At 39.8% G+C, this 21,483-nt stretch overlaps 1 protein-coding gene across 1 annotated transcript in view; it reads right to left on the reverse strand.

Annotated features, from left to right (window-relative positions):
• CPNE4 (copine 4) overlaps positions 1 to 21,483 on the reverse strand; it is a 767,841-nt gene that overhangs the window by 501,802 nt on the left and 244,556 nt on the right. The window contains exons 7-9 of the mRNA XM_024245287.3: positions 19,778 to 20,572; positions 17,789 to 17,942; positions 14,784 to 15,662 (exon numbers count right to left, since the gene is read on the reverse strand). The gene's annotated coding sequence lies outside the window, so the exon portion shown is untranslated. The remainder of the gene's footprint in view (positions 1 to 14,783; positions 15,663 to 17,788; positions 17,943 to 19,777; positions 20,573 to 21,483) is intronic.

Below are 21,483 nucleotides of genomic sequence, written 5' to 3' on the forward strand. Positions count from 1 at the left end.
TTGATGAATGATGATATATATTATTGAGATATATAAAGATATACATATACAGGAATAGGAAAGGTTTACAATCATATACTTATAGTTTGTCCACTTACTTTTAAAAACAGAATAATAAAGGCAACTGATAAAAAAAACTCAGCATTCAGGAAAATTCAGCATAATGCTCTCCCTTAACCCAATGATGCCACTCTACTGAAATGTAATATTAGCCAAATTCATGCTTTTGATTTGCAGATCAAAAAGCAATCCCTCTGCTTTTTGTTTTTGAATAACGGTTCTCAAAAGTTCTAATAAGAATTAGAACTGTCAAACAAAAAGTCTAAAAAGGAACAAAGGCTGCCCTTCAACCAAGAGGACCAGACAAAGTCTATTTATGCAACATTCCTGTGTCTGTCTGTCCGTGCCCACTAGCCCCACAGCCTGTGTCTGCTGGGAAAAGCCATTTAAACTTGTGACACTTCATTAAGCACATTCTCACCACCATCATGCCTCTCTAAATTAAAGTCAAACTGATTCCAAATTGGAACTTAAAGGTACAAGAGTCAGAGCACGGCACAAACCGCATCATGCCAGTGTCAGTCCCATCCTGTTCCCCTTACCCTTCTCTTCCCAAATGGAAAAAAGTGGCCTGTGGCCTGCACATGGGAGACAAGAGCTTGTGAAGGGCTTTCCCCCTCCTCAGCCCCAGGTCGTTCACTGCCTGCCTGCTCTCAGCCGTCCCATCCTGCCACAGAGAGTAAGTCACTTACCACAGATGGGAGGCAGGCAGGGCTGCTCCGTCTGAATCCCAGCACTCCAAAGGCTGGAGTGCCTGAGAGGAAAACTCTGGGTGCAGCCTGGGATTCTGATGTGAAGGCTGAGGCTGGGGCTCTGCTCACACCTCAGCAGAGACAGCATGCCTCCCTCTAAAATGTCTAAATTAATAAATGATAACCCCATGGTCAAATCCGTGGAGCTGAGCTGAGAGAAACCCCGGCTGTCTTCTCAGGAAAGGGGGACTGTGGGAACTCCAGTTCCTGAAGGGTGGCATAGTATATGCTTTGAATTGGGAGTCAGCTACCTTAATCATATCATAGAGCATGAACATTTCTTTCAGGATCACATGTTTTACACTTTTTTTCCCTGGGAGATGGAAGGAGGACAATAAGAGCTAGGTGATCACCATCATCGCTGCCCCTCCAAGTAATTCATCCATAGCTCTCCAACTCCCTAAAGAGTAATTTTGGAAACCAGTGGAAGTGTAATTTTCACCTATGATTTTTGTACACGAGTGAAGGCACTCACAGCAGGTCATCACAGGATGCTGTTAACCCTAGCCCCGCACATCTGGAACATGCCCAAGATTGCACCCACACATGAGGAAATCTCAAATGTTGCTGAGCACAAACAATAAACAGTATGTTCTTCAACCCCAATTCCATAAGCTAACTCAGAACAAGCATGAAGCATAACTTTGATGCTCTCAACTCTTAAATCCCCTTGTTTCTCTCCAGGTAAGATTCTTGATAGCACTGTGACAGCAGATGGTCATGCTTTTTGTACCTGCCTAATAATTCCAGCTGATGCTAAACGAATCTGACTGATGGTGATTCAAGAGACTGTGGCTGTCACATTGGCACACTGGGATGCAGAGAATCAAAAGTGTTTACGTTTGCCTCATCACCTCTCTTGCTAATATTATGTAGAATGGTCGTGTAAGAAGGATCCTTAGAGATTAAATAAAATACTTTGATTTTATAAATGGGTAAATGGAACCCACACCATAAGTCATTCATCTAGAAATATATAATCATTCATGCCACAAGTACCTACTGTGTGCAAGATCCTCACAATGCATAGCAACAAAGTTCTACTACTTAGCTATTTGGCCCATAGTTCATATTTCAGAATAATAGTCCCTTGGATTTTTTGAAGCCTATATATGTTTCCTATGTAGGTTCCTGGAGATGGCCAAATAAAAATATGCTCCAAATACAGGGGTTGTCTAACTTTTTCTATGGAATCAGATAGTAGGCGGTGCACATCATGTGGTCGCTGTTTCAACTATTCATCTCTGACATTATAGGGTGAAAGAAGCTATGTGCAATAACAGGTATGACAGTGTTTCTACAAAACTTTATTTATGAAAAAAGTGTGCATACTGGAATTGATACATGTGCTACAGATTGCCGATCCCTGCTCTACTGGATCTCATTTGACAATGACCTTTTTTGGGCTGCAGACTTCAAGTTTGCCTTAATCAGATCTTATTTTACCTCAAACCTCCCCATTCATAGAAGTTAAAAATGTATGTATAAAGGAAAGAAATCACAGAACAAGGAGCTTAGGAAGTAAACTTTGTAACCAGCTATTGGAAGTATTCATAAAACACAGGAAGGGAATTGGAATCACAAATAGAACTGTTTCTGACCATCCAAGCAAAGTGGAATAGAAGTTTCGATCTAAGTAACCAAGAACCAGGCCTCCCAAATTGGATATTATCTCTTCTCCCCAGCATAGGGAAGATGATGTTCCCATGGGATTAGGCAGGTCCCTATTATTCCACCCCATAGAAAATAACTGTCAACCATTTCTGCTGAAGACAGCAAGTCTATTTCCGGGCTGCTTAGCTTGGCTGGCAAGTCAAATACAGGGCAGACATGGACATGTAGGATCAGAAGGCAGGTCTGGCCTTCCCTGAGCCCATTCCCTGGGCAGGGGTAGGTGAGTAAGGAACAAGGAGACCTACCTATCTTCCCTGTTTGTGCCTGCTTTAGAGAAAAGGAGTTCTAAAAAGCAGCCCTAGCAATCTGTGAAACCAACAGGGTTCATCATTCAGAGTGAGAATATGCATTGTTCCCATGGAACCATTGAGTCAAAATTTGAGAATTCTTGACAAGTAACTCACAACTTTATGAAGAATAAGAAACTCAGGTAAAAGAGTTCCCAGGAGGTGGCCCCTCATGGGACAGCACAGATTCCTGTTTGATGTGACATAAAAAAACAGGTACAATTTGCCAGTACAATCACTGATGCTTGGACCTTCCTGCAAGTGCTTCTCTCCAGAAACGTATTTCCTGTACACAAAAATGCTATACAAAAAAAAAAAAAAAAATTCATGCTGCCTGACGTCAGCTGGCAGAGATGCTTCACAGTGAATTTCAACTTCTATTAAAATGACAAATGATCATCTGCACTTTTTTGACTTGTTTGGTGGTGAGTTGTGCCTGATGTCAAACATCTGGATAAAAATTTTAAAAGTTGTTCAGCAAACCAGTGATCTAGATGTTTGGTGTCAAAAAGAGCAAACAGTCAGATAACTATCTGATTCCCTGTTTTCTAACTTCTTATCCAAGGATCTGCTACATCCATATAATCACAGTAACCTTACTGCAGCAGCCCCCGTCATTTGCTTGTTTCCATAAAAATAAAAGGAAATCTGAGTTCATTGATCACCGATTGAGAACCACATCGAGTTATGTCAGCTCTGATTCAGTTGAATTTACTCAGTTAAACTTAATGATGCTATAAAGCATTCAGAGTCAGCCAGAGCATCAAAGTGTCTAAACAACCACGGACCATTACACACCAAGATAAAATATCTATAGAATATCTCATTCCCATCAGATAACAAATTAAAATGAGGGGAAAGGGCAGTATTTCAGTCGTTAACCCATAATTCAGCCGCCAACATTATATAAAAGCCTCAAGCACTCTAGTCCAATTGTTCATCTTTTCTCTTGCTTTAACGAGGCAGCAGAAGTGATCCCTCAGCCTGCTTTCTGGGGCTTCCCTTGCAGTGCCATGTACCCAGAGAAACTCAAACACAATGCTGCTCACAAACTTCTATGAGCTGTTATCTTCGCCTTCAGCTATATCCTTCAAGGGATAATAAAGCCACTGCATCTTAGTTTGGTCTGTGATTGATACTTTGTTGCTTTTTAAAATAAATAAAGATTTAAATATTTCAAAAGGCAATTCCAAAGCAGATCAGCCTTTTATTTAGCAAGTCACCATCACAAGACATACAGGCTGAGGCTTAAAAGAAGCCCTTGGGTTTAAAAAAATGTTTAGGAGGAGATGAGAAGGCTACAAAAATGATGATGAGAAGGCTACAAATGATGGCTACAAAAATCATCAAAATAAATTCAGGTTCAGAGTCTAGAAAAGATGTTACTATTTGCAGCATGGGTCTGGTACAGCAGTTCTTAAAGGGTGAACTGCTTTGTTTTAATTTCAGTAAATATTGATAGATTTAATACACATGAACAAAAGCTCTTTGGGGTCTTCAGTAATTTTTTCTGAGACACAGTCTTGCTCTGTTGCCCAGGCTAGAGTGCTGCAGCGCAATCTCGGCTCACTGCAACCTCTGCCTCCTACCTTCAAAAGATTCTCCTGCCTCAGCCACCCGAGTAGCTGGAATTACAGGCACACACCACCACGCTGGGCTAAATTTTGTATTTTTAGTAGAGATGGGGTTTCACCATGTTGGCCAGGCTGGTCTCGAACTCCTGACCTCAAGTTATCTGCCCACCTTGACCTCCCAAAGTGTTGGGATTACAGGTGTGAGCCATCGTGCCCGGCCCTGGGGTCTTCAATAGTTATTAAGAGTGTAAAGCACCCTGTGGATCAAAAGTTTGAGCACCTATGTTTTAGTGGAAGGACTGCACATTTTGGAGCAAAGTGGTTTTTAAGGGTTTTATTTGTCTCCTCTGTCTCCCACTTGCTGTGTAATCACAGCCAATTTACTTGGCCTCTCTGGTCTTCCATTTTTTATACATCAGGCTAATCACCCTTATAATTATTTGCTCAAGCATGTCTTCCTTGCTGAAATATAATATCCAGAAGGTCAGGATTATGTCTGTTTTGTTCATCCCACATTACCAAAGCCTAGCACAGCAGATTACATGATACGTGATAGGGTCTCAATAAATAATCATAAATTGATTGACAGGGTGGCTGTGAGTCTTAAATAGGATAATGTGTATAAAGTGCCCCATAAGGTACCTGGCAGATGGCAAATGTCATAGGTGCTCAGTAAATGCCAGATCCCTTTATTTACCACTAATGCTGTTCTCAGTGGTACCACACAGGAGACAAAATTCATGGCTTGTCTATATAAAGTAAATATTTAAGGCATTAGTTCCCAAAGTGTGGTGTCCAAACTAGTAGCATCAGTATCACCTTTAGAAGTCGTTAGAAATCAAATTTCTAACAATTATTTTACTCCTACCCTAGACCCACTGAGTTAGAAATTCCACAGGAAGGGCCCATCACTTTGGGTTTGACAAGCCCTCCAGGAGATTCTGAGATTCTGATTCATCCTCTAGTTTGAGAACCATGGCTTGAAGATAGCATTTTATGCCAGTAACATTTTAGACTTTTGTAACAGAGAGATACCCAATATGTTGTCTAATGCTGGCAGCCTCAGATCATTTTGGGACAAGGGCAGGGGAAACCAAGTCAAATACAATAAATTTCTGCTGCTGGTCTTGTAGGGTGGAATGATTGATTTTGTATTCTGGTTGTGTTCCTGGGGCCCGTACTAAACATACCTTTCATTTGAAATAAAGCTGGAACCATTAGAAACAGAGGAAGTTTTATCTTAGAGAAACTCCATCAAAACCCTTGAGTCACCTTTTGTGGCTGGGCATAAAATTTGTGAGTAGCAACAGAGAGAGAGGAGAGGAGAGGGGGAAAGGGAGAAGAAGGGTAAATGATTCAGTAGCTATGAAAAGCATACATTTTGTTGCTGATATCTACCATACCTTCACAAACACACTTCTAATTTTCACAATTCCCCTGCAACACAGCAAACCATTACCATTAGGGTAATTAATTACTAACAAGCCTCTAGTTTGTGAGAGATGCCACCAGCAAATAAAGGTTGCAATTTGAGTAATTTCCAAGTGACAGCAAGCTTCACAGCCATCCTATAACATAGACACAATCATTATTCTCATTTTATATCTATGAAAACTGAGCTTCTACAGGGTAAGCAGAGCTGAAATTCAAACCTAGGAATTCCTGACTTAAAATTTATGCCATTCACCAATAAACAATCTTACCTACCTACGTACAACACACAGAATAGTCTTGCAAATATAATGGAGCACATTTGAGGTGAAGACTATGACTTAAAGTCAATGCATAAAGTACAACACACACATAGTCAAAATAATCCTTGAAAAAATATTATAAATTTTTCATGAAGTACAATATTTGTATTACAGATACAACTATGTGCAGTAGTAATATGTCTATATAACTTCATATATTAATTTGGATTATATGATAAAGAGTCAATAATCAACATATAATAAGAATATTTTTAATAAATGAGAGCAGGTATAGAATAGATTTTGAGTAAGTTAAAAGCATGCTTTGCCTGGATGCAGGATATTTGCTAAGGGAATGGAGATGCACCCAGAGTGACAGAGGGAGTATCCTACGTGCCAAAAAAGTTCTAGGTTCTCTGGAGTCATATCAAGAAGTGTGATATATAAATGCTACTTGGAAAAGCTTGCAACATGCTACAGACATGGTCATATCTATGAATAACCATGTTACAAGGCACACAATGCAAGGGCTGAAGCATAGCCAGGCCATGAGAGGGTATGGTAAAGAGAATTAACTTCAACTTGGAGAATCCAAGCCCAAGAAACAAAGATCATATGAAGCATGGACTGGATAAATGTGCCCTGGTCTGAATTGGAATAGGGATACCCTAAATTTGGTTCCCCTTCCTCCCAGTTGCCAGTGCTTTGACAACTGAACAAATTATTTATAAAACAGTACTAATAATATCTAACCCACAGAATATATACTTCTAGTGACTGTGTATGTATTTATATTTATATAATTAAATAATTTTATTTTTCTGCAAGATAAATGCATATTATCTGAAATAAATTAACATTACTTTTTAAAAGAAGTACTATATGCCACTTTAAATCTTCTCAGGATGGATGGAGGGCAAGGTTGGGAAGGTAGGAAAAAAACATTGAGTGCATACATACAGTGAGTTAAGGCCTCTCTTCTGCCTTATAGCCTTATATATATGGTTTAATCTCCATTTTTACAAATGAGGGAATAAGGCAGACAGGTTTAGTAATTTCCCCAAAGCAAAACAGCTATTAAGTGCCAGAGCCAGCGTTCAAACTAAGTATACTTACTTTTAAAGCTTAAGCCCTTATCATAACAAAACTTAACGATATTTGTCTTTATCAAACTGCATTGCAACCCAGTGATTTCTTGGCCCATTTCCTGATATGAGTGAGGAAGAAAGAAACAGCTTATTTCATTCAGTCAACCAAAAGTTTTTGAGCAACTACTAGGTACCTAGCACTGTTTGGTGTTCAGTTATGAGCAAGACAGAGAGAGTTCTGACCCCCTGAAGCATGAAGTGGAGAGGAGAGGGGAGTGTGGTATGGCATGGGCCAGAGAAGAATCCAGGAGCAGGAGTGAAGAAGCCTTTATTCTCACTGCTGTAACTAGGCCACCAATGAGCTTGAGCAAGTCACTTCACCTTGCTGAGTCTCTTTTTTCTTATCTGGAAAATGGGAGGGGTGTGCATAATTTTATGGGATTGCCAAGTTCTCACCTTCTCTTATTCCATAAGAGGCATTTATTTTCCCATCTTTTTAAAATTAAATCAGGTTAGGAGCTACCATGAGTGTTATTAGTTGCCAAAAAATCAACTATTTCCACTCTTTTCCTCTTATCATGCCTTTTCTCCAATATAATTCACAATCAGTCAAGTCACAGGACGTAAAGGGCACCAAGCAAAAGAAATCTGACCATGGCTTCTCAGGAGCTCTGCAGTCTACCTGGCCAGATAAAGTTAACACACATGATCAAAGGCATCCATCCCTGGTTTCACATTAGCACAATGTCAGGTACAAAACTCCTTGACTTTTCAATTTTGACACTGAAATTTATATCTCTGAGTTACTTGTTGAATCATCTGCTCCGAAGATAACAAAGACATCACCTCAGTCATCTTGCAATGCTAGTGGCTGCTAACATATTAAAAGTCTTATTTGTCTTTAATGATAATGATAAAGTATTGTTTTTGGTCATTCTATTGCCCTTATTATTTTTCATTTTTATGGATATGTGTATGAAATACACCTTTCAGTATTTTTAAAACAGAGTTCTTATTTACATTGTTTCAGACCCACCACTTAATGGTAAAGGTTCTTGGTTATATTTCTATTACATTTCCTTCCAAATCATTTTCGGTTTAAATGAATTAAGTCAATGATTTAGACATTTATTTCATGATATTGATGAAATTACTACATACAGGGCATGGTGCAAGTTGATTAGATTTGAGAATCTCTATTAGCACTGTTAAGAACACATATAAACCAAAGTGCCTGCTGAATGAGATGCCACCCCCTCTACTTCTCCCTCAAAATTACCTTCTGTCCACCTGTTTCCTTGATATACAGGGAGAGGAAAAACTCCTTAGTATAACAGGACTTGTAAAGGACCACTTCCCAGGTCCTTTGAGACAAACCAAATGTCTCCTTTATCTCTTACCTAGCATCATTTGTTCATCTTTCTCCTCACACTTAACAGCACAATTTCAATGTTTCTTTTCACCAGTCTGCCTGCGCTTCAAGTTTTTATGTTTATCCCCAGTGCCTAGCACAGCTTTTGACATAAATGCTGTGACCAATTATTATTCAACAAATAGATGAATGAGACCCTTCTGCTGAGGGGGAAGGGTTAAGACATGGGGGAAGGGATAAGAGATGGGAGAAGAGGCCCATTTAAAAATAAAATGGTGATAGCAAATAATAATCACAGTGAACCTGTGTTAAGCTCCTATTGTATGCCAAGCATTGTATATATTATTGCTAACCTTTAACAAAAAGGAAAAATGGCAAAAGTAATTTCATTTTCTCTTCTTACAGATCTGCACTGTTTCAATAGGGTAGCCACTAGCCACATGGGGCATTAAGCACTTAAAATGTGGCAAATCTGAATTAAAAAGTGCTGTAAGTATAAAAATACATGCTAGATTTCAAAGATTTAGTACTAGAAAAAAAGAATGTAAAATATCTCAATAATCTCTATATCGATTAACGATGATTTTTTAAAATTTTGTGTTAAGTAAAAGATATTATTAATTTTTCTTTTTTTTTTTAAAGGGTGAGGTTGGGGGAGAACTCCCAAGAGAATGAGCACAGGAAGTAGCATTTATCTACCCACTGAAATGCCAGACACTTTTAAGCACCTCACATTTACAGCAATTACTAGCCCCATTTTCCAGATCCTAATACTCAGGTTAAGTGATTCACCCAAATGCCTAGATCTTGAAAACTGTGGCCCAAATTTAAACAAGGTATTTCCGGATTCCGGGTTCTTCTGATAACAGGCCCAAGTGTAAGGAAACAAAGGGAGATCAGACCCCAAAAAGGCCTGTCACGAGGAGTTTTGAGAGCAGTCAGACTGTCCAGCCGCGGAGCAAAACCTAACCAGGCACTGGAAAACACCACCAGATGCTCAGGGCAAAACCTTTTGTCCCCTCTTCGTAGCGAGGCAATCCAGGCCGGAGAGTCAGATGCACCTGGGAAAACCAATACCCCCAGGGCATATCTTGGGGTTGGGTCAAACTCCATTCCTTATCCTAGAAGCCCTGCTTATGGGTCCCGGAGGTTGACTCTGCTAGTGCTCTGGCGCCCTCTAGCGATTGTCCATTCCAATGCCAGCTCTCTCTAGTCCGTCCTTCTAGACTCACCAGCTCCCAGGGCTTGCCCTGCCGTGGACCCCTGCCAGCCTGATTTTGTTCCTCCCCTACCTCAAGGTGCAATGAATTGCCCTACACTTGGATAAGAAAGAGGTCTTCTGGTCAATAAACCTTAAACCTGAGTTTTCTAGAGTTAATCCAAAATACTGTATTTTCCCCCTGACATTTCCAAGGAGAAATTTCTCTAGTTTCCTAATAAGAAAAACAAAGTTAGAAATACTGTGTTCTCAGCCAAAGATGTAAAAGCAACATTTAAGAAAGTTTGTTCTTTTTGAATGAAGCTTTAATTTAAAACAGAATAAAGGATTCCCCTGTGTGTTCCTGGAACTGTAAACACTCATAAACTCTCTTTGTTTACTTTATTGACTCAATTGTGACATTTAAAATAGAAAGCTAAGTCTATGCATGAGCAATTTTTTACAGAACATGCACATTAACAGAGATGGCTGCAGACAATGACTTTGTACAAATTCAATCACATTTATTGGGTAAATATTGCACTGGCTCCAAGAGACAGCAATGTAATAAGTCCCAAGCCTACTCCTCCTAACACTCTAATGGAGGTGGGAGACACCCCCGCAATCATCCCTAACTCATACTTAATAAAGATCAGCAGTGCACATGGTGCCAGAGATTGGCGCCACCGCTGTAATTATCTCCAGGGAAGTTGAATTTCTTTATGAGGGGAGTAATCAGAAGGGTTGTTGAATGAGTCTCCTGATTTTGAGAAGTCACTTATTTGAGCTTTAGTTTCCACATTTGTCAAATTAAATTGCTAGAGTCAGTAGATGATCCCCAAGCTCTCTTCCAGTTCTGAGAGTCATAGAACATGCACATTAACAGAGATGGCTGCAGACAATGACTTCGTACAAATTCAGTTACATTTATTGGGTAAATATTGCACTGTTGAAAGTTGCTGATCACAGTTTAGAGATGAGTCCATCACAGATCAGCTTAAATGGGCTCCCCTTCCAGCCCTATGACTAAAATAATAGGACTGGAATAAACTTTCCCAAAGAAGGCATCCTTATCACTTTCTTACTTTTGAGACTTGCCTTCCAACCCTCAATATTTACTGAGCTAAAAGCTGATGGTTCTCAAGAGGGTTTCCAAAGAATACAGCAGACAAATAAAGGACTTCCCAGGATGTGCTGACTCAGGAGAAAATATATCCAATATATCACGTATATTTAGTAGTTCATACAGCAAACAGAAAGCTCCCACATAATGCAGTTTCTAGTACAGAAAAAGAAAACCTGAAAGTATATGTAGGCACTACTATGTTTTTATTATACAGTCACAAGTTTAGGAGATATTCACTGAGTTTAACACTAATTGAGGCTTTACTATAGACTGTTTATTTCAAATAACATAGAAAAGATAATGCATCTTACCTGACCCATTTATTGTGCCTGATTTTTGGATTTACCATCAACTATCATATAAATACTTTATCCAAAAATGGATGTGTAACCCCAACCTAAATTATTATCGTAATGTGCTTCCCTCAAAAGAAAATATTATAAGATTTTGGGGACATCTTAAAAAGAATTAAAATCAGTAATCTATTCTTTGCCATCTACATTCAATCAGGAGAAAGGCAACTGTATTATTGGAAGATCAGTTTTAATGCACCAAAGAATGGTCTTGAACTATGTGACATTTTATTTTGAATGCATTTAAATTTTTCTATTTTGATATTTTGTAAATCTAGTGTACTGGCTACTGTTGCCAAGGAAACATGACTTTGGGTTACTGCATGGATCTGCAAAGGTTTTTGTTTTTCTTTTAAAATATTAACAAGACAAAAATGTAAAGATCAAATATGGAACACAAATTTAGCCCTTTCTCTCTTCAAAGTGCATGGAATACAGATCTTCTTATACACCACTGATTAAAAAATACAAAGATGCATGAAGTGATTTTTCCCAACTAGTGTAGAGACTTTTACCCAATTAGCCAAGTTGATATCATCAGAGTACCATCTCATTCTTTGTTCTGGATTCAGACCACTCTGAAAATGTGTGGCATTGATTACACACAACACTGACTGCTAATCTTCAATAAGTTCATCTCTAAATGAAAAGATCCTTTCTTTATGTGGATAAAGGTAACATAATGGTCTAGGGTGTTACATTTCAAAGAATTTTCAAAGTGAAGTCAGAAGGAGGCATAGTGCAAACCTTATAAATGTGTTCAGTATTAATTCCAAAAGATTCAAATACATATGAGAATAAAGATTCCACCATTAACCCATTTTTTTGGTCTGTGATTGTTTCTTATAGTCAGTATAACCTCAAGGTTTTAAGTCATAATAATGGGCTCAAATAATCTATTTAAAAGAATCAAAGCTTTTTTCTATTTTTTTGGAATATTACAAAAAACTTCTCTATAAACAGATAACATCTTTACTTCCTACTAACTGAAATGAGGTATTTTTAATTAGAAATACACAAGCAGATTAAGATATGCTTTAGAACAAACACCTTTTAATTAAAACCTCTAAAACCAGAGTCCCCTTAAGACAAACCAATAATTCACCAAAATGTCATGTTGCTACTGGAGACTTGGAGATAAACAGGAAGTCTTTTAATTTCTTTTTACACTTAAGAAATAACTCAGAGCAACTATTTTCAAAGAAATATTTAGAAATTCTAGTAAAGCAACTATCTCACACTGGGAAGTCACTATACCCCATCTGTGCCTTCTCCCAGTCAAATATGCTGGGCCTGTGTCCAGGAGAATAAAAATAAGGCTGACCACTCACAGGAAAGGCATAAGTTTGATGGCCATGGAAGTTTTTACTTGTTAACAACATAAGCAGAGGTTTGGTTCAATTATAGGCAATCTCTTCTCACACAATCATACAAAACTGCCCAGGATTAAACATCTACTATTGCTATAGACCAACATATCCTTTTATGTAATGTTAATGGAAAAATCACCTCATTCTGATGTGTTTTGAGTTTGATCCTCTAAAACCATAAAAATCTTCCCATGAGAGATAGTTGAGAAAATGTTGACCTTTATTAGTATGCACTATTAACACAGGTGTTCTGACTGCATTTTCCAACCCTGCCTCTATTTTATGCACCTCTCTACATGTGAGAACCTTTGACTAACTCTGAGTCCTGACCTGCCAGAGTGACTTTGTCAGTCTCTCTTTAAAAATGGGCAGGCAAATAAAATGAGTTCAACCTAGAAGCAGCAGCTCGGTAAGGGAAATGAAAATATCAGAAGTTATCTAATCACAGCCATAGCCATGCTGAGCTTCATCTTATCTTTTGGTTAATAAAAAGAAATGGGACCTTCCTAAACTTGAAGGGCATCAAATTAAGTTTTTGCTTGCCTCTTGCTTTTTGGGGGATATGCTTGCTATGTGGTTTAACCAGCATATACTAACTACAAAAATTGGCATGGATTCAAAACACCTGTGTCGTAGGACCGTGGGTGTTTATTTTTTTGTTTTGTTATAAAGCAGAAAATAAAACACAAAGGCCTTTGAGAATAGGGATTGTTAAGGGAATAGAAGAGTAGGGAGAAAAGAGCACTTTATTTGAAGTTAAGGTAATTGTGTATGCGTGTGTGTGTGCGCGCGCAGGCGCGCGAATGAGCAGGGTTTAGTTTCATTTAAAGAGAACACATTAAAGTATCTTGGACAGCTCAAAAGTGCTGTTCAGGAAACAAAACCAAGTGAGCCAAGAAAAACCAGAACAGTGCTTTTAAAATCCCTGGCAAAGCAGCAAGAGGATGAAGAGTTGGTTTTGCATAGTTTTGAACACAGGGTGTAAAGGTGCTGAGGCATCCTTTCCCACAAGTCACTGAAATCCTGTGTGTGTGTGTGTGTGTGAGAGAGAGAGAGAGAGAGAGTGTGTGTGTGTGTGTGTGTGTGTGTGTGTGTAGAGGGAGAGGTTCTCAGATGTCTCTCTTGCAAAGCTTCCCAGAGCACTCTCCCTTCCCTAGCCCCCTCCCGCCTCACTCTGCTCACCTTTCCCCCCTCCACTTCCCAACCACCCACAACAAGCCCTTCACAGATTTGCGCCCCTTGGATCATCTCTGCCGCCTGTGATTTTCCCTGGAGCCTAGCAGGTTCTGGGGCTGAAAGGCAATCCGCCAAGGCGCCCTGTGGCGCCCCGGGGGCGCGGTCAGATTTGGAACATAGAATAGGAAATAGGGCCTTAAAGCCCACCTACTCCAAAGATGAAGGAGGAGCATTTTTCATCAGGGTTTAGCCTGCTCCTCACCGGATGGTAATCAGCACTCACTTGACTTGGCGTGGACCACCTCCTAATTATCTCCACTGGATTCAGCCCTAACAGTTCTCGTGTGTCTGTGATACCACGCGGGGTCGTGATCTCCTTACTCAGCTGTGGCTTGGTTTCAGTGGTCCCTCCAGTCCCGTCCCCCGTCCCCCTTTCCTTGTGGCTACTTTATTCCATAGAGGAAGAAGCGCTGAAGGACTGGGTTGAATCAAAGCACTTGCAAGCCTATTCATTAGTTTTTAACACTGAGAAGAGGCAACTAAAATATTATTAGAACCTCATTGTAAGAAGTGTAGGGGAGGAGGCTGAGAGGCTGAATCCAACCGCAGCCAGGTCGAGCCATTGGAAGGGACTACAATGTCCCACAGCTTTCTCACTGTCAGAGAGGAAGCTGCAACTTCAGCCAGAACTCACTTCCCCTCCCCTTCCCCGATTTTGAAAACTGTACCCCTTCTTCCGCCTTCGGGACTTCCCTGACCTATCCCTCACCCGTGCCCTGCTGTCCCCTCCCCTCCGCGGTCTTTCTCCCCAACTCCATTCGCCCCACCCCACCTGGGCGAGTTGGGTGGATGTCAGAAGGCGAGAGGTAGGGGATGGAAGTCCCTTCAGATTAAAGACGTTGCTTGCTGCTGCTTTTTAAAACAACAACAGCAATGACAAGCAAATGTGAGCGAGAACCAGTGCATCTCAAAAGTTGGTCTTGCTACGCAGCAGCCCCAACAGACTTTGCAATCACAGCGCCCCAGGAACACAGGAATGAAGAGTTGGCATTTACTTACCTGGGTGTGCCAATCTCGAAGAGTGGAGAGAGAATTCAGCCCGGGACGAGGTCTGTCCCGCCCCCAGGATGCAAAATCCGGCTTTGAAGTGGAGGTGGTTGGTGTGGTAGTTATGTACTGATGTAAGGGGCGTCGCACCTCCTTCCCCTCTCGTCCTCCGAGGTCAGTTTAGCAACAGCGGCTGGGAAAGGTGCTCAGAGCAGAGTTTGGTCTCTCCGGAAACCCTGACTCCATTCTCGGTGATGGGGGTGGGGGCAGAGGGTGAAAATGTTGGAGATGGCAGGTCGGCTCTCAGTTAACTCAGAGAGTAAAGAGGAAGGTACTGAGAAAAGACGGAGGGAGTGGAGTGGAGTGGAGCGAGGGAGGAAGGAAAGGAGGATGGCAGAAAGAGAAGGGGACGAGCGGGCGGCGGGGAGATGGCAGCTTCTCACAGAGAGATTTCCACCTTCTGACGAAACCCATGCACCCAGCAACCCGGCAAGAGACTAGTTCCGAAACCTCCGCGCGAGCGCCCCCTGGGGGTTGCTGACGGAGACGAGCATTGCCCCGGGAACCCGAGCTCAGGCCCCGCCCAGGTCTTGGCTGCGGCGCTCTCCGTGGTCCTGCCGCGCCCGCAGTCTGGGCTTTCTGCTGCTTTGTCGCTCAACTAGGCTCCGGGGGACACTTGATTTAGATCTCCAAGTACTTGGTCTCCATCTCCACTCTAGGGTGCAGCGGTTGTATCGCGGCGGGGGTGTGGGGGGAATGGGAGTTACACTTTTTGGCACTCACCAAAGAAAACTTCTTAGATAGGTGCTTAACTGTCACCAAAAATGGTAAAGGTGTTGTTCATCTCTGTATCCTTCGTGTCTACAAAACTGTCTGGCGTATGGCAGGAGCCTGGAAATTATTTTTAGTAAGTAATGCATGAGTAAATTAATGGACAAAGAGTATTTTCTTCATCTCATGATGCGTTTCTGAATATATCTACCTCACAAATAAGGTAAAGAAATACTTAGGGAGTACCTATGCTTAAAGATAGATATAAATATGCTGTCTTATGTAAGGGGTGACCACTTCCACATGTTATAAAGCACTTTAGAGAGAAAGTATGGCCTTCCTATTTCAAACTTATTCAAATTCAGACAAATGAACTTATTCAAATACAGGGCATTGTTTCTGATTATGTCTGTTACCATAGACAAACTAGACAACTAAATTCTCTCTGCACATTGGTATTGTCAGACTCACAAATTGGACTTTGGAATTAATGAAGTAAAGTGAATGACAGTCTCTTTATGACATTGGGATGGTATAGAGTGTGTTACATCTAACATGGAGGGGAGATGGAAAGTCTTCCTTCTCATCCTATTAAGGGGCTATCTAACAAAGCCTCTCCAACCTGAAAGTTGGAGGGGATATCAGCCAAAATCTTTTCACTAACTGTGAAGTTCTCAATTTCGAAGTCCAGAAAAGGAGAAACAATAGGGTAAGGAGGAGGACCCCCTCTTAATTGTTCTATAGAAGTAGACAGAAATATCTTTGATAAACAAAGGGACAACCTTCTGACAGAATACAAATAACATTTTTCTTCCTTCAGTCACCTCTAAAGCCTTTCTGAAATAGGATAACACTAAACAAGGACCCTGGAAAGGACCTCAGGGAGCTTCTCTGTACACTGAAACTACCACAGAAATCCTTGGATTTGCTTTGATTGCAAAAACTTGGGTTACATGGCTGTGCAGAAGTCAATCGTTGTGACCTTTGGATATGGAATTACACTAATGGGCCAGGACCTCCACAATGTCTGGGAGCATGTGATGTCTTCTATAGCACTCCTGGAGCCAGGATGAAGCCCCACCTGATCTACACACATTGCAAGTGAGACACAGGGACAATTCTCCAAGAGATATTCAGGGTCCTCCTACCAGGAAAGGGGAGATGGATGCTAAGAAGGCAAAACCAGTGTATGATTACTAAATATGAAAATGTTAAGTCCAAAAACATTACTTCCAGGTTTTGTTAAGAGGTAGCCTCAGAGATAAACTCAAAATTTGAGTTGGATTGAACTTGCAAAGATGAAAGAAGAAGAAGGAAAAGTCATTGTGCATTTCCTTGCATGTTAATTGTATCCTCTAAAATTTAATTTCTATGAAGGCAAGGGATATGTCTGTTTTGTTGTCTTGTTCATGATTATAACCCCAATGCCTAGAAAGGTGTCTACCACCTAGTAGGTAGTGAACATTTATAAAATTAAAAATAATGTAAATACCTTAGGGACCATTCAACATAAACTTCTTATATTACAGGTGAGAGAAAAGGAATTAAGATGTGCTGAGCATGTACTATTTCCAGGCAATCTGTTAGGCACTCTACTTACCATCCCATTTAATTTTTTACAACAATCTGCCCAAGAAAGTTTTACTATATCTATAAAAATAAATCCAGGGTGTGGGCAGTTGAAATGACCAGACCAGGGAACACAATTAGTTAATGGGAGGATAGGGGTTGTTCATTGAAGCAGTCTCTAAGGCGGAAGCTAAGAATAAGTGTACACATGGACCATAGAGAAGAAGTTATAGAGTCAACGCTCATAGGGAAAAAGAAAAACAACATAGTTATCTTTGGCCCTACACGTTAAAAGCATAGATACACAAACTAAACACAGTGCCACAACTTGTGACAAATATGGTTTCCTTTGCCAGCAGGCTTCAGCTCCCTAATTAGAAACAAACAGTTGCCTGCATGCCAGTGCGCAGAAAACATGTGCAGCTTTATGCCAGAAACTTGGAATTTTTTCTCAAGGCATGACACCGAAGGTAAATTCAAAGAAGCTTTTTACAGGCCACATAAAGCAGAATTTACTCCCACCTCTTATATGAAATCAATAGCTCATCTGTACAAATGAAGATTTGTAACCAGCTAATAATCCATGTTTTCAATCACTGCCCCCACAGCAAGTTGCCCGCCAGCCACAGTCCCCTCAACAATTGTAACATCAAAATCCCCTTGTCTCTATCACTCACCTCCTTCCAGCTCTCCTTTTAATGGATTCTGAGCTGCTGGGTTCTACAGCCATGGTCAAATTTATCTAAAGCCAAGCCACAAAGTCACTGTGGCCCTGGTGTTCCCAAGTTGCAAAGGAAGCTTCAGCTCTGGGTAGATTCACTTGCCGGGTCTCTGTTTGATAAGAGGAGGCATCCGCTCAGTGTCTTATGCCAATATGAAAGGCATCTCACCCATCAGTGTGACAAGTGAAATGCTGGAATGAAGCCAGGGAACAAAAGGGAAGAAATGTGGATTCTTACCAGTGCAGTTGATACCATTTTTTAAGGGGAGCAGATGATGAAGGGGAAAAACAGGCAGAGAGTCAGTGCCCTGCATCAAAAACCTTGGATCCTTCCTTGAATGAGTCAGGGTGAGCATTTTGTTTTGAAATTGAATTTCTGTTTCCTTTTATTTTCTTTCTTTCTTTCTTTTTTCTTTTTTTCTTTTTTTTTTTTTTTTTTGTAAGAACTACTCAAGAAAACTGTTGTAAATAACAGGATATATTTTTGAGGCTGTGGATCATATAAGAACCTTGAATCTCACCCCAGGGCTATTTATAGCTCAAAAATTTGTTCTTTTTTTTCCTATTTCAAGTGATTTTTGAGAAGTGATTGATATGTCTTCCTCTGGTGTTTCTGTATATGCCTGAGGTGTGATGTATTACTGGAAAGCAGAAAGGAACACTCTAAGAAAGCACTTTTTCTAAGATGCTAAGAGTCAAGGGAAAATGAACATACATGTTCCAAGCTGATGCAGGAATTAAATATTCCACTGTCTGTCATTCTTTTTTATGAGAACCCTATACCACCTGTGGTGCCTCTAACACTGGATAACAACCTGCGCTATGAAAGGGCAGTTTATACTTCTGTCTACCAATAGGTGGCATCAAAATCTCTCTAGCTTTTCTTTCCTGTATTTTAAAAACCATAGGCAGAGGGCATTTTCTTTCTGAGATTTTACATTTTATCATGAGTGATGTTATAAAGGCCACTAAATAGCTCTATATAATTTCAGAGCAGATTTTCCTATTGCTCTATTAATGAGGTCTCTCAGTCATCCCTCTGAGCCTTAGTTTTCTCATTGTAAAAAGAAAGTATTTGAATTGAACTCCAGCTCCAAGATTCTGCTTTTTAGCTCCATAATATCTTCCCAGACACACCATTTTTCATGCCTATGATAAACCCATTAGCACTCCATTCCTCTGGGCTTAAGGAATATTAGCAAGCAAATATCCCTTGGTTGCAGAGGCTATTTGCCCAACCTATATTCATTTTTGTTTGTTTTTCCTTACTAAGAAAAACATAATTTTGTGGAGGGTAGCAATGTGCTTAGCTCCAAACCTTCATTTTCCAGCTTTTCTTGCAGATGGGGTAATGATGTGATTAAGGTCTAGCCCTGCACTATTTATTATGGTAGCCACTAGACACATGCATCTATTTAAATTTAAATTTATTAAAATTAAGTAAAATTAAAAGTTCATTTTGTCAGTTCCACAAGTGACATTTTAAATGCTAAACAGTCATAAGTGGCTAGTAGCTAACATCTTGGATAGTTCAGATATAGAACATTTCTATCATTGCAGAAGGTTTTGTTATATAGCACTGATCTAGCCATTGAGATGAGATGTCAGTAGAAGTTATAGGGCAGTTTCTGTGAGAGTTTTCAAAGAGAAGGAGATACTGAGTCAGCTGGGATGTACCTTTATCTCTTTACCTCTTCCTTTCTTTCTACCTGAAGGTTACAGTAAGTCAGCCATCTTGTGACTATGAAGCAGCAAGCATTTGCCAAAGCAGGTTAAGCAGAAAGATAAAAGGAACCTGGGTCTTTGATATCATAAAGGCAACAACATTATTGTCAGCTGTATTATGAGAAAAATAAAATCTTCCATTGATTCAAACCACTGTTTTCAGCTTTTTATCACGAATAGCTAAATATTATTTCTAACTGATACACCATCAGAAACTTACCTGGACAACTTTCTATTAATGACTGAAAAAGCATGTGTCTTTCCAGTTTCCTTTACTTTGGTTAGAGTTGAGGACTAGATTCTGGACATAAGAAACAAAACAATGTGTACACCATGAAGTGATAAGTATTAATCATTCATTTCAATATGTCCAATGGACCAAAAAAGGGGCAGATGGGTATTAATGATTCCCAAAATAAATATCCCCTATTTTAAAATTTGGCTAAAGAGTAGCTTTGCATTTTCCTGGAAAAGAGGTTGGTGGGAAAAAAAGATGATATTTGAACCTGTACTATATGCTAGAAACTTGGCTGAATGATTTGACATTATCCTATTTAAAGTTCATGACAACCCAATAACATAACCATTCATATCTCCCTTTTGTGCAGATAACAAACAGGCTCAGAGAAATCAAATATGTTGTCAAAATCTACATCGTTGAAGAGATGGGTTTCAGATCCAGGTAGGCTTGGCCCTTGCCACGACTTCATAATGAAATTCCATGGGTGAGTGTTACCAGTTTCTGGTCCATCCTTGCTTATTTCAAGGGTTTCATCATCCCATCCACTGTATCACTTTTTTTGTTACAGGCTTTACTCTTTTCTACCATGGAAAAGACTAATGATATTTTCCTTCTTCATAAGCTTGGAAATATTCTCAATCACCATAAAATTCAGCCTTCCTCTGATAACTTTGGAGACCCTCAGAGTTTTTCTTATTTCCAGAGACAGGCGGTTTGGATGAGAATTATTCTCTATTTTCACACAAATTGGCCAGATGACATCTTTACTGGTATCTGAAATAGAAGCAGAAAACAACTTGGAGGACACAAAATGTGAAGGTTGGAGAAATAGCTTTGAATTCAAACTGAAATTAAATAGTTTCCTTTGTTGAAACTCACAGAGGAAAACAAGTTACCTAAAAAACTTATTAAGACTTTTACTCAAATTGATGAGATAATTCTAAGATAATAAAAAAGTCATGTAAAGAAAACCTATAGAATTCAAAGAGAAAATGAGAGGAAAACAATATCATTGCAGATCTTAAAATCACATTCTGTAAAAATCAGAAATGACCATACAGAAAACACAGAGCAGTCACAGAGGGCAAAGTAAGTGATGTTTACGGTGACCTGAATTGTTAAGAGGAAGTTCAAATATATTCTGAGTTACTGATTAAGAAATCAAAAAATATGTTTTATAAATACTCTTTCCAAAAGATGATTAAATTATTTAGAAATCAACCCATCCCTAAGATCAGCCTAGATTCAAGGGGAGGAAACATAGACCCACCCCTTGGTGAGAGGAATATCAAACGATTTTCAGATGTTTTAAAGCCACCATACCCTCAGTCCTAAAAATGCTCAATCCTTTCCAGCTACCTATTTCTAATGCCCTCAGTATATTAAAAGTACATGAGATGTATATGAAATAAAGATGTTCTAGGCAAATGTATAACTCTTAATAGCAGTTTGGAGATTAAGCTCAAGTTTCTGTCTGGTCTCTTTCACTAGTCAACTGAGTCCCAAGTTCTCCTTGTGCCCCTTCAGTGCAAGTGCAGATTCCTACAACACCCTTTGTCATAGATCCCCACCCTACATTGGCTATCTCAAGAGTATCAGTCTATCAGCAAGAAGAAAAAAAGAGTCTTTCTCCAGAAGGCTTAGAGCATAAGACACCCTTAATTCCATTTGGTCTTCTTCCCCTT

The sequence above is a fragment of the Pongo abelii genome, chromosome 2 (assembly GCF_028885655.2).
Source record: "Pongo abelii isolate AG06213 chromosome 2, NHGRI_mPonAbe1-v2.0_pri, whole genome shotgun sequence".
NCBI classification, from domain to species: Eukaryota; Metazoa; Chordata; class Mammalia; order Primates; family Hominidae; genus Pongo; species Pongo abelii.